The sequence below is a fragment of the Loxodonta africana genome, chromosome 15 (assembly GCF_030014295.1).
Source record: "Loxodonta africana isolate mLoxAfr1 chromosome 15, mLoxAfr1.hap2, whole genome shotgun sequence".
In the NCBI taxonomy this organism is placed as follows: Eukaryota; Metazoa; Chordata; class Mammalia; order Proboscidea; family Elephantidae; genus Loxodonta; species Loxodonta africana.
The window spans coordinates 67,184,438-67,198,868 of record NC_087356.1 but is presented as its reverse complement, the minus strand read 5'-3'; the positions used below and the strand labels follow the sequence as shown (position 1 = coordinate 67,198,868).

Here is a 14,431-nt window from a genome sequence, read left to right as displayed (position 1 = left end):
GTTTGGCAGTCCGAATCCACCAGCTGTTCCTTGGAAACCATGTGGGGCAGTTTTACTCTGTCCTATAGGGTCACTATGAGTGATCATCTACTTGACGGCAACTGGTTTTTGATATTCTAACATGCAAAATGATGTTTTGCCCATTTGTTAAATGAATGAATGCTTTAAAAATGTAGCATACTTGGAAGTAACCAAGGTGTCCATCAACAGATGAATGGTTAAATAAATTATGGTATATTCACACAATGGAATACTATGCATCGATAAAGAACAGTGACAAATCTGTGAAACATTTCATAAGATGAAGGAACTTGGAAAGCATTATGCTGAGTGAAATTAGTCAGATGCAAAAGGACAAATACTGCATAAGACCACTATTATAAGTTCTTGAGAAATAGTATAAACTGAGAAGAACACATTCTTTTGTGGTTATGAGAGGGGGAAGGGAGGGAGGGTGGGAGAGGGTTATTTACTGATCAGATAGTAGATAAGAACTACTTTAGGTGAAGGGAAGGACAATACTCAATACGTGGAAGGTCAGCTCAACTGGACTGGACCGAAAGCAAAGAAGTTTCCGGGATAGACTGAATGCTTCGAAGGTCAGCGGAGCAAGGGCGGGGGTTTAGGGACTATGGCTTAAGGGGACCTCTAAGTCAATTGGCAAAATAAATTCTATTAAGAAAACATTCTGCATCCCACTTTGAAGTGTGGCGTCTGGGGTCTTAAATGCTAACAAGTGGCCATCTAAGATGCATCAATTGATGTAAGCCCACCTGGATCAAAGGAGAATGAAGAACACCAAGGGCACACGATAACTATGAGCCCAAGAGACAGAAAGGGCCACATGAACTAGAGGCTTACATCATCCTGAGACCAGAAGAACTACATGGTGCCTGGCCACAACCGATGACTGCCCTGACAGGGAGCACAACAGAGAACCCCTGAGGTCGCAGGAGAACAGTGGGACACAGACCCCAAATTCTCATAAAAAGACCAGACTTAATGGTCTGACTGAGACTAGAAGAATCCCGGCGGTCATGGTTCCCAAACCTTCTGTTGGCCCAGGACTCGAACCATTCCCAAAGAAAACTTATCAGAAATGGAAGGGACTGGACAATGGGTTTGAGAGAGATGCTGATTTAGAGTGAGCTACCTGTATCAGGAGGACACTTGATACTGTATTGGCATCTCCTGTCCAGAGGGGAAATGGGAGGGTAGAGAGGGTTAGAAACTGACAAAACAGTCATGAAAGGAGACTGGAAGGAGGGAGCGGGCTGACTCATTAGGGGGAGTGTAAATGGGAGTATGTAGTAAGGTGTATATAAGTTTATATGTGACAGACTGACTTGATTTGTAAACTTTCACTTAAACCACAATAAAAATTATTAAAAAAGATGTAGCATACTAAATGTAATCATTTTATGAGAAAACTGAAGCTCATCTGACTATCCGGGTAAGTGTATTCAAGTTACCTTTCTGTGCCTCAGTTCCATTGTTCTTTAAATGGGCATAATATATAAAGTGAAATCATATGAAATTGCTACTTGATTCAATATAATACTGTCTTCCCCACTGGGCTGTGTGAGGATTAAATTACTAAATGTAACAGGTTTAGAATTGTGTGTGTGGTGCATAGTAAGTGTTCAGTAAATCCTGGGTATTATAAACAAAAGTTTATGCACAAAAAGATAGTCTTCAAAACTACAGAGAGCAACACCAACAAATCCAAAGAACATTTCTCTGAACCTTAAACAAATAGAAAAAGAATTAAAACTATGGTTTCAAATAGTTCAGAAATTATATTCATTTTGGAAGCTGTTGTCATAAGGACCTCCTAGAACAATGTCTGCCAGACCTTAATTTTGAGTCAATAATGTACCGACTGTCTATTATTTCAACACCAAGAGATAATATTATACACACTAGGGAGCCAATGAGACCATCATAAGAAAGATGAGAAGAGAAAGTTTTAATTGCTCCTTTTTCCCAGTAGCTCATCCCTGGTGAACAGAAATCTTGGGGGACCTTCTATCTGTATGTTTTTGATGAGACCTCTTGTATATTGAAACCCTAGATACAAACGTGCCACTTTGGCAAGTGTCTCAGGTAGCACTATGAGGGAATTACACTAGGGAATCACAACTTTGATTCGTAATATTTACATGAGAAAATCAGAAGCGGACATCTGCATTCTGAGCCCTCAGTAAAAGAGAACCAATGGGTCTCTATTTTGAACTGCCACCCCCGACATTACTAAGAGCTATTTCCTTCAGAGGGCACTTGGTCTAGAGCATACAGAGCACCCTGGCTAAACATTCCACACAGGAAAAGGTGAGTATCTGAATCCCATCTGTCCTAGAACATTTTAATCTTCTTGAAGTCTCAGGCTTCTTATAACCATATTGGAATTTCATAAAGATACCTGTCCAATGGTTACTCATTTTTTCCTGTAATGCATTCAAAGGCAGAAAACTATCTTTTTTTTCATATTTCAACTATTTTGCTCAGGATTCATTGATCTCTAGGTGAATAAGTCAACGTAGGCTAAGACCACTGACACAGGGTAGGTGGTTTGGTGAATCTTCCACAAATAGCAGTCACAGGGCGTTCAAACAGACAGGTGGTGAAAAACAGGGCAGCAGAACAGAAAGCAACAGAAATTGAAAGCATGTGCCAGGGTCAGTTCTCAAGTGGTCTGGTCACATGTACCGTATTTTTACACAAATAACTTGTGCCTTTTATGTTTGTTTGCCAGCCACTCTCTTTCCCCAAGGTATTTTCATAAGTGCCTCTATGTCAATTTGCATAACATAGTTACTAAAATACCTTGAGGTGGGGATGGTATGGGTGGCAAAAAAATGTAGAAGGTGCCTGTTATTTATGTAAAAATATGAGAATAGATCGCAGCCCCACATCTGCAGTGAGAGTTACCGAGACTGCACAATAGATACTGGGGCTTCTCTGTTGCGGGCTGTTATTAATGGGTCAGCCCGACTCGACGGCACTGGTTTTCTGGGTTCTCATGAGGCAAAGAATACAGGAAAAACAGTCGACTGGCCAAAGAATCAGAGTCAGGGAAATGGGAGGATACTGCAGCTCAGCTCCTTTAATAGAGGTCAAAAAAAGGAACTGATTCAAAAAAAAAAAAAAAATTGAGATTTTATAAAGGGCAACTGGTAAGTCATAATTTAGGGGTTTAAAAGAGCAGCAGCAAGTTGGACTTGATCATGAATGGACAGTTTTATGCTGTAAACCTGTTGCCCTCAATTTGATTGTGATTTGTGATCACCCCCTGTGTTACAGAATAGAACTGAGGTACATAGACTTTTTTGGCTATAATCTTTATGGACACAGATTGCCAAGCACTTCTTCCACGGCACCACTTAGTGGGTTTAAATCACCAGCCTTTCAGTTGATAACCAAATACAAACTGCTTGTCCTCTAGACATTTTTATATTCCTCACAGGAAAGTATAGAATCGACCCAAAGCTTGGGAGTGTTGCTGTCTGCACGTGGCAAAATATCTTGCAGTCAGAGGAAAGCCGATGTCAGGCAACACATTACTGGATACCTCACTTACGTCTGCTGGGAGTTGGCAGTTTGAACCCACCAGCTGCCCAAGGGGAGAAAGATGCTCTGCTTCTGTAAAGATTTACAGCCTTAGAAACCCTATGGGGCAGTTCTACCCTGTCCTGCAGCATCGCTCTGAGTTGGAACTGACTCGACCACAGTGTGTTTGGTTTGGTTTGAAGTGATGTTTATTTTATTTTTATATTTGCTCAAATTTTTTCTCTGATAAAAGATATAGGAGGAAGTTTTAAATAGAATATATCCCTGCCCCATATATGTAATTTATTAATAATTCATGATTAATAAAATAAAACCAAACCATTGCCATGGAGTTGATTCTGACTCTTCTTGACCCTTTAGGACATAGCAATGTATGATAATTCCAATTTCTCCTCATCCTTGTCAAACCTTGTTATTGCCTGTCTTTTAGGTGTCTTGTTGTGGTTTTGATTTCCATTCTTCTATTGACTAATGATGTTGTGTATCTTTTAATGTGTTTATAGGCCATTTATATATTTTCTTTAGACAAATGCCTATTCAAGTTTCTTGCTCATATTTTTATTGTGTGTTTGTCTTTTTGTTGTTCACTTGTAAGAATTCTTAACATATTCTAGATGTTGTTGTGATTAGGTGCCATCTAGTCCAGTCATTATTGTTCAATACATCAAATATATTCTTGAGGCAGTCTCTAAATTCAGGTGGGATACACTCAAGGTTATTCTTTGGCTCTCGTGAACTTGTTTTAATTTTCTTCAGCTTCAACTTGAACTTGCTATGAGCAAATGATGGTCTGTTCTGGAGTCGACCCCTGGCCTTTTTCTGACTGATGATATTGAGCTTCTCCATCGTCTCTTTCCACAGATGTAGAGGATTTCATTTCTCTGCATTCCATCTTTTGAGGTCCATTTGTTTAGTCACCATTTTCGTTATTGTAAAAAGGTATTTCCAATAAGTAAGTTGTTAGTCTTGTAAAATTATATCATGGGATCTCCCATATGGTTTCTAATACCAAGGCCATATTTTCCAACTAACAATCCTTCATCTTTGTTTCCAAATTTTGCTTTCCAATCACCAGTAATTATTAATGCATCTTGATTGCACATTTGATCATTTCAGACTGCAGAATTTAGTTAAAATCTTTTTTTTTTTATCTTTGATATTAGTAGTTGGTTTATAAATTTGAATAATAGTATATTAACTGGTCTTCCTTGTAGGGATAAGGATAATATCACTGACATCATTCTATTTCAGCATAGATCTTGAGATTTTCTTTTTGAAGACAAACACAATACCAGTCCTCTTCAATTTGTCATTCCTGGCCTAGTATGCCATATGGTAGTTCAATTCAAAATGACCAATACCAGAAATCAAATCAAATACTGCATTGGGCAAATTTGCTCCAATAGGCCTCTTTAAGGTGTTAAAAAGTAAAACTGTCACCTTGAGGCCCTGGTGGTACAGTGGTTAAGAGCTAGGCTGCTAATCATAGAGGTTGGCAGTTTGAACCCACCAGCTGCTCCTTGGATAAGGAAGTTTTACTCTGTCCTATAGGGTCACTATGAGTTGGGATCAACTAGAAGGCAGCAGGATTTCTGGTGTGAACCCAAGCCATTTTCTTTTCATTTGCCTCATATGCATGTGGAAGCTGGACAATGAATAAGGGAGACCAAAGAAGAATTGATGCATTTGAATTATGGCTTTGTTGAAGAATATTTAATATACCATGGATTGACAGAAGAACAAACAAATCTGTCTTGCAAGAGGTACAGCCAGAATGCTCCTAAGAAGGGTGAATGGCAAGACTTCATCTGAGATGCTTTGGACATGTTATCACGTGGGCCCAGTGCCTGGAGAAGGACATCATGCTTGGTAAAGTAGAGGGTCAGCAAAAAAGAGGAAGACCCTCAGTGAGATGGAGTCACACAGTGGCTGCAACAATGGGCTCAAACATAGCAACAATTATGAGGATGGCACAGTACAAGGCAGTGTTTTGTTTTGTCATACATAGGGTTGCTATGAGTTGGAACCGACTGAACTGCACATAACGACATTGCTAATATATAGACATGCAATTGAATTTTTTTGTGCTGATTGTTAAGCTGCAACTTTGCTGAAACTTTACGTTAGCTCTAATATATTTTTTATGGATTTTCCATACACAAATTTATATAATCTTTTAATAGTTTTATCTCTTCCTTTCCAACATGGTTACCTTTTATTTCATTGTCTGACTAATTGCTCTGCCCTGAATCTCCACTATAATATTCAATAGAAATGGCTAGAGAGAACATTGTTCTCTTATTCTTGATATTTGGAGGAAAGTATTCATTCTTTCAGCATTATGTATGAAGTTAGCTGTGGGTTTTTGTTTTTATGAAAAAAAGATTTTTCAGCAGGGCATGTACACATCATACTGTATAATAAACTTCGAATTTCGTGTATCTAGCTTACACTTAAAATCATTTATATTTGAGGAATCTTGTCAAAAATAAAAGTTAATTTGCAGTATGTTAAGAAAAGGGCATTTTGGGGTTGCCATTTGTCACATCAAAGAGGAGTTGGTTTCCAAGAGAATTAGAAGAAAGGTATCTTAGTCATCTAGTGCTGCTTTAACAGAAATACCACAAGTGGATGGGTTTAACAAAGAGAAATTTATTCTCTCACTGTCTAGTAGGCTACAAGTCCAAATTCAGAGCATCAGCTCCAGGGGAAGGCTTTCTGTCTCTGTCGGCTCTGGAGGAAAGTCCTTGACATCAATTTTGCCTTGGTCTGGGAACATCTCAGCACAGGAACCTCAGGTCCAAAGGATCTGCTCTGCTCACAGCCCTGCTTTCTTGGTGGTACAAGGTCCCCGTGTCTCTCTGCTAGCTTCTCTCTTTTATATCTCAAAGAGATTGGCTTAAGACAGTATCTAACCTTGTAGATCTCATCAATATAACTACTGCTAATCCATTTTATTTTTATTTATTTATTTTTTTAATCCATTTTATTACATCATAGTGATAGGATTTACAACACATAGGGAAATCACATCAGATGATAATGGTAGACAATCACGAAATCATACAAGGGAATCATGACCTAGCCAAGTTGATAGATATTTTGGGGGGACACAATTCAATCCAAGACAAAAGGTCTTGCAAGGAGTCACAAACTTGAATGCCTTATGGATCAAGGAGGTAACAGAAATGTATAAAGGGTTAAGACAGAGATTAATCATTTGAAAAGTGCATGTTTTGTGAAAGGCTCTAAATTCAAATATATTTCTAAAGGACTTTTACCAAAATATATATAGGGGTGGGGTTGGAGATATATATATATCTACTGGACTACTTCCTCCCAAGTTCAGTGGTTTACAATTGTTGATGTAGAAAGATAAGAGAACATGGCAGCTAAACTCAGACTGCTGGAGCAACAGTGTTAGTAATACATTCCTCATGACCATGGCTTTCTAACACTCGGTTTGCAGTTGCATTCTGCCTATGGTATAATAGCTTTTTATAGTGGAACATTTAATAAAATTGCATTATATTCATCAGTCATGTGTTAATGGTGCCTGAAAAAAACAAAGGATAGCAGAAGCAGTCCTAGTACTTCCAGGAAATAGTGAGTATCCAAGTTGTGAAAGAACCAATAGAGCTATTATCCATGATAGGTGCCAGGTAACAGCAGAGAAGCAGGCTGTAGTGTGAAACGACTTAGGAGAGGATATAAGCCAAGCACCCTTTCCTCAGTTTTAAGAATAATGGCCCAGGTAGAAGGGAGCATAGGAACAAAATGCTGCTAATATGTGTGATTGTACTTGATTCATCTTATTGGAATATCTTTCTTAATGGTTCCCAGGATATTACCTGCTCTGGAGACATGTGAGTTACATTATCATACTGAAAATCATTTTGAAATTTATTTATGATGCAATATAATAGTAATTTAGTGTAACTACTGGGTATATGTGCTTAAAGACCTCGGCTACTAACCAAAAGGTTAGCGGTTCAAATCTACCAGATGCTCCTTGGAAACAATATGGAGCAGTTCTGCTCTATCCTATAGGGTCATTATGTGTCCGAATCGACCTGACAGGGAAGGGTTTGATTTGCTTTTTTTACTGGGTGCCTGGTGTCCCTGGGTGATGCAAATGATTAAACTATTCAGCTGCTAATGAAATGATTTGAGGTTTAAATCCTCTCAGAGATGCCTCAGAAGAAAGGCCTGGTGATATATTTCCAAGAAGTCAGCCATCGAAAACCCTGTGAAGCACTGTTCTACTCTGACACACATCGGGTTGCCATGAGTCAGAGTAAATTTGACAGTGACTATTTATTTATTTATTTACTGTGTATGAGTCAAAATTGACTAGATGGCAGTAGGTTTAGGTTTTTGGTTGTATATTGTGCACACATTTTTTGTTTAAAATTCAAGCTCTGCTCCGCTCAGATTTATTTAGCACATATTCTTCCTAATTTTTAAGCTTATTTTTCCTTAGCTATTAGAATTTTTTAAAATCTTTTTGAAAACAAAATGGAATTCTGAAATATCTAAAATGTAATGCATTAATTTGTAAAAAATGATTCAAGTGATTTAAGACTTTGTGAAAAAAACTACAAAAGGCATTATTTTAATTTCACATGGTTTTTAGACACTACATATTTAATATACAATACAGAAACTCAAGGTTTACTATAGGATCTAGAAAGACAAAAAACCAAAACACTAAATCTTTAAGATTGCTTGGACTGTATGTTATGTATACCAGCACTATCGCATGTATATGATTTTGAAATGAAATTAACTTATTCATTTTCTTTGGAAAGTTATCTACTACTTCATTACCACTATTTTAAGGATACATTTGGCAATATGACAGTTACAATTTTTAAGTCTCAAGTGGCTTTGAGATGACCTCGGGGAATATCTAGCTCAATTGGCATAACACAGTTTATAAAGAAAATGTTCTACATTCTCTTTTGGTGAGTAGCATCTGGGGTCTTAAAAGCTGGTGAGTAGCTATCTAAGATACTCCATTGGTCTGACCCCTTTAGGAGCAAGGGAGCATAAAGAAAATTAAAGACACAAGGGAAAGATTAGTCCAAAGGATTAATAGACCACCTCTACTGCAGCCTCCACCAGACTGAGTCCAGTACATCTAGATGGAACCTGGCTACCACCACTGACTGCTCTGACAGGAATTACAATAGAGGGTCCCAGACAGAGCTGGAGAAAAATGTAGAATAAAACTCTAACTCAAAAAAAGACCAGACTTTCTGGCCTGACAGAAACTGGAGAAACCCAAGAATATGGCCCGCAAACACCCTTTTAACTCAGTAATGAGGTCACTCCTGAGGTTCACGCCTCAGCCAGAGATTAGATGGGCCCATGAAACAAAATGAGTCTAAAGGGGCACAACAGCCCAGGCGCAAGGACTAGAAAGCAAGAGGGGACAGGGAAGCTGGTAATAGAGAACCCAAGGTCAAGAAGGGAGAGTGGTAACAAGTTGTGGGATTGTTAAGCAAAGTCATAAAACAATATTGCATTAATTGTTTAATGAAAAGCTAGTTCGTTCTGTAAAACTTCATCTAAAACACAATTTAAAAAGAGAGAAAAAAAAGTGGCTTTGAGAATTTTGTAGTCCATAAAACAGTTTATTTTTTGTCTTAAAAGCATTATTATTTGATGTTAAATTTATTATACTGTTTAAGGTATGACATATCTAAGGATAGCTTAAGGATTATAAATAATGATATATTCATCATATCAGTGCCTTCATTGTATCAAAGAGAAGCTCTGCAGTGATACAACTCCATAAAAGACATTTACCAATCCCTAAGACATTTTAATTGGAGAATTAACATCATTTTTTATTGTTCTCAGAAGCACATCTGATAAGCTAGCAACATTTTTAATGGTATCACACTTTATTTTTCAAAAACAAGTCAAATAATTGTGTTCCTGAGAAGGTAAACATTTTTTCCTGGTACTATTTCAAAACTCTAGACAAATCACTTTTAAATTATAATTTTGCAGTGTTCTGATATTATCTAAAACTAACAATCTTTCACTCTAGAAAGTTTCTTTCACAATCATAGGTAAACTTTACTCCTATAGATAAGAAGCTTCAACAACAAGAGAAAACTATTTTTTATTAACAAACAAAAAACTTTCAAAGTCTATGTATTTAAAATTTTCAAGGACTTTAGTTTTAATCATAATCCACAAAGTAGTAAACATGCGAAAATTGCCAGTAGCAAAGATTGAGATTGTAATAACCTTGGTCATTAGTGTTTTACTTGAATAATCTTGGAACATGAAAGCAGAGGAGTCCACAGAAGATGTAATTTTGGCTTTATATTTGCTTGTTTTCATGTATCACTTGCACAGTGTAAGCACAAATACCTTCAGCAAACATTTATTGCCAAATTGACAATTTGAGAAAGATAATGGCTTTTTGAGTAATTACAAGTTGTGAATTTAGTTATGTCCCTTTATCCATCCACCGTTTGCTGAGCAATCTGAGCATGGATAGATGACAAGTGTAAGATTCACCACTGTGGGATTCAGTCTACATGCTTGTCTAATTAGAATCACACAATAATGTTAATTATTAATATCATAATTTTTCCAGCTCTTATGTTCTTTGAATGTAGCGTGTATTTTGCACATGCTTTGCTTTTAGCCACTTGGTATTTCCAGGAGATATAAGTGTTAGTACAAGTCTTTTACTATTACTTCCCATAGATATGTGAAATTTATCTGTACTATTAGGAAATTTTTTTTTTTTTAATTAGGAAACCATCATCCACAACTATACTGAAAATCCACTGTCTCCTAGAATAACTCACTTAAGACTCTCAAGTTTCAGTTTTTTCATCTATGGAATGGGAATCATAAGCTTATAATATATAGGGTTGCTGGGTAAAATATATTAAATAATATTTATGAAGTGCCTAGACAGTTCTAATCACATGGTAAGCACTGAATAATACACTCTATAGTAATATTTTTTTTCCCTCACATTCATTCTTATCTCCACACTCTTTTCCTTGTTTCTGATAAATCATCAGTCTTCTATGATATCTTTATCATCTTTTTCTCTTGAACAATAGAACTGTCATCATGGTATCCCAATCCAGGGACTCATCAACTTCCTTCAAAACTCACGTCTCAGAGATATAGACATTGTTTCTGCTTTTTAATGCCGTTGAGGGAGTGATAAAAGATCTGATCTAAAGGTGAGTGTGAAATACAACAACACAACATGCATATGACATGCAAAGACAACATGGTCAAAATACCACCAGGTAAGTTTTCCATCCTGTAGCCATGGTCCCCTGGAACAAAAACTCCAAGGGTCATGGACCACGCCAGTTTACACGAGAGTATGTAGCACATGGTGTTTTGGGAAAGAATGAGTTTTACCTTCAGTCATAGGAACTTCTGACTTCTCCTCATTAGAAAACACACTTCCTTCCTGGATGTGGGCCTCAGTTTGGAAATATACTTAATGCTAGCCATTCAGTTACTTCCCAGAGCCTCTATTTCTATAGTTTTAAATTGTTGCCAGTAGACAAGGTACTCTTTAAAGGGAAACCAGCCTACATCAGTGATCAGTACATTATTTTTATACTTTAATATCCACCTCACATTAATTGCAGTAAGTGTTTCTCTGAAATGATAAAGAGATAAGACTGGAGAGCAGACATGACTAGCTAAAAGAAGAAACAGAAGGTGAAATGGTGAAGGACCCATATACAGCCACAAAAGTCTTCTCTCATATAGTGATCACTTGTTTATAATATGCCTATGGGCAAATATTTGACCACTAAAAAATTTTTTTTTTTTTTTTTTTAGTGATCACTATGAGCCAAATATATAAAATAAGTATACTAGTAATTGCTGTGGAATCCCTGCATAGTGCAAATGGTTAATGAGCCTCAGAAGTAAGTCCTGCTGATCTACTTCCAAAAAATCGGTCTTTGAAAACCTTGTGGAGCATAGCTCTGCTCTGACACACACGAGGTCCACATTAGTCAGAATCAACTTCATGGTAACAGGTGCTTGTTTCCTGGTAGCATTGTTCTGCAGAAGAGTTGAGAGGATTTCAAATAAGGCATGGAAGGTACTTTGTTGTTGTCGCTGTTGTTAGGTGCCACTGAGTCCATTTTCAACTCCTATCGATCCCATGTGACAGAGTAGAACTACTCTGTATAGTCTTCTAGGGTGTAATCTTTACATTAGCAAATTTTCAGGTCTTTCACCAGCAGAGCTACTGGGTGGCTTTGAACTGCCAGCCTTCCAGTTAGTAATCCAATGTTAAACCATTGTACCACCTGGGTCAGAACACTCAATATTCTAAGTTATCAGAACAGGTCTTTGGATGTTTAGAGACTGTTCAGAAATAAAAACAAACAAGCAAAAAGATATAATTCCATCTGGTGTTTATGTGCATGACCCATAATCCCAGAGTATTTAACTTCCAGCATAGAGCAGGGACAGGGAGAGAGAACTGGAGATACCTAATTGATAAGACTTGCATCTGTTTCATGCTGCATAAATAAACACCTAACTCAAATTTCTTCTTCTCTTCCTGCGTAGATTTCCCAGAGAAAAATGGCAGCAGGAAATCACTACACAGTGACCGAGTTCATCCTTGCTGGGCTAACAGACAAACCAGAGCTCCAGCTGTCCCTCTTTCTTTTCTTCCTAGGAGCCTATGTGGTCACAGTGGTGGGGAACCTGGGCATGATTACACTGATTGGGCTCAGTTCTCACTTGCACACTCCCATGTACTATTTCCTCAGCAGTTTGTCCTTCATTGATCTCTGCTATTCCACTGTCATTACCCCCAAAATGCTGGTGAACTTTGTGACAGAGAAGAACAGCATCTCCTACCCTGAATGCCTGACTCAGCTCTACTTCTTCATTTTTTTATTGTATCAGAATGTCATATGTTAGGTGTTATGGCTTATGATCGTTATGTTGCCATCTGTAATCCATTGCTTTACAGAGTCACCATGTCTTATCCGGTCTGCTCCCGGTTGGTAGTTGAGGTATACATGATGGGCTTGATTAGTGCCACAGTTCACACAGGTTGCATGCTAAGAGTGGTCTTCTGCAAGGCTAAAATAATCAACCATTACTTCTGTGATGTTCTCCCGCTGCTGGAGCTCTCCTGCTCCAGCACTTATATCAATGCAGTGGTACTTTTGTGCTTCAATGCGTTTAATACTCTTGCACCAACCTTGACTGTCCTTGGCTCCTATGCCTCCATCATTGCCAGCATCCTGTGAATTAGCTCCACTGAGGGCAGGTCCAAAGCCTTCAGGATATGTAGCTCCCACATTTTGGCTGTTACAATCTTCTATGGTTCTGTAGCATTCATGTACCTGCAGCCATCAAATGTCAGCTCCATGGACCAAAGCAAAGTGTCTTCTCTGTTTTACACCATTATTGTGCCAATGCTGAACCCCCTGATCTACAGCCTGAGGAATAAGGATGTCAAAGTTGCTCTCAATAAAATCATTGAGAAAAGGCTGTTTTGCATTAACAAAGGTTTATAAATCTTGGTGAAGACTCAGTATGAAAGAAGCCCAGACACTGCAACACATATACGGAAATAGTGACATTATTGCCATCACTTGATTATTTGGAAGGCAGTTCCCAAGGATAAAACTGGATTCATAGTGTCACATGGACGGCTGTCTGTCACATGGCAGGCAATGTCAATTCTAGGAAGTCCCAGATGTCACCCCTAGTAATCCATATTACCTCTAATCTTTTATTTTTTATTTTTTTTAATCTTCAAAGGCCTTCATGTGGGGAGGTTATAATTTATGTACATGGGATTTGGCACTTTGGTAAGGCTTAGCTATCATAATTCATAGAATGATCTCTTTGCTCTATATCCTTTTGATTTTCTGAATAGCTTGTGTTTTGGCCCTTGTTTCTAATAAGTGTACAAATAAAATTTTCAGGAAAAAATCGATCTCCAAAGTAAATAATTCTTAACCATTTCAAATCTACAAAGTTCATTACCTACTAATGACTAAGTGCAGAAAACTGTATTATGAAATATGCGGGTAGGCAGGTCTAAATAGTTGACCTGAGTGACAGGTGAGGAAAAGCTGCATCCTGAAGCAGCAACAGCCTCTGGAACTGGCATCTGGTGCCACAGCCTTGAGCCCTTGGAGTTCCCTAGTGCCGAGTGGCAGGTCTGATTGAGGCTTGCTGCAGTGGGGCATGCACGGGACACAGCCCTAACTCCTAGCCCCCTGGGATAACCTCGGTAGAGACTCAGCCAGCGCAAGCAGGCTGCACACTGATGGGGCTAACGAGAGAACAACCAATCATGGGGAAGCAGCAACTGTTTTCAGAACCTGGAGCCAGCATCCCAGTCAGAAAACCTTGGTGCCGAGCTTTGAACGGGGCTCAGGGGAACTGACCATGGCTTCCTGAGATGGCGCAAACACGGGACACAGTCCTAATCCCCTGAAGTGACCTTGGGGGAAGCCCAGCCAGTGCAGGCAGGCAGCGCAATGACGCAGTTGACAGAAGTCACCGAGAGGCAGCGACTGGTTTTGGAGCCTGGAGTATGGCGTCCCAGCTGGGGAACCTTGGAGCTGAGCTTTAGACTGGGAGTGGAGGAGCTGACCATGACTTCTGAGACAGCACAAGCACAGGACGCTGGCCTGACCCTCGGGGGCAATATCAACCCAGGCAATGCACACGGGCTACATGCCTCTCGGGAATCTCAGATAAATAGTCATCACCAAGAAAGATAAGTAACTTTGTCTACATTCCGGGGTGCTACTCTCTCCTATCTATCTGATCCCTCCCCTCCCTGCCCAGATGGCTTCATTAACGTTGG

General features: G+C 38.7%; 1 pseudogene; it reads left to right on the top strand.

Annotated features, from left to right (window-relative positions):
• Positions 1 to 12,089: 12,089 nt before the first annotated feature.
• On the top strand, positions 12,090 to 13,162 carry LOC100656168 (olfactory receptor 8G1-like; annotated as a pseudogene).
• Positions 13,163 to 14,431: the final 1,269 nt, after the last annotated feature.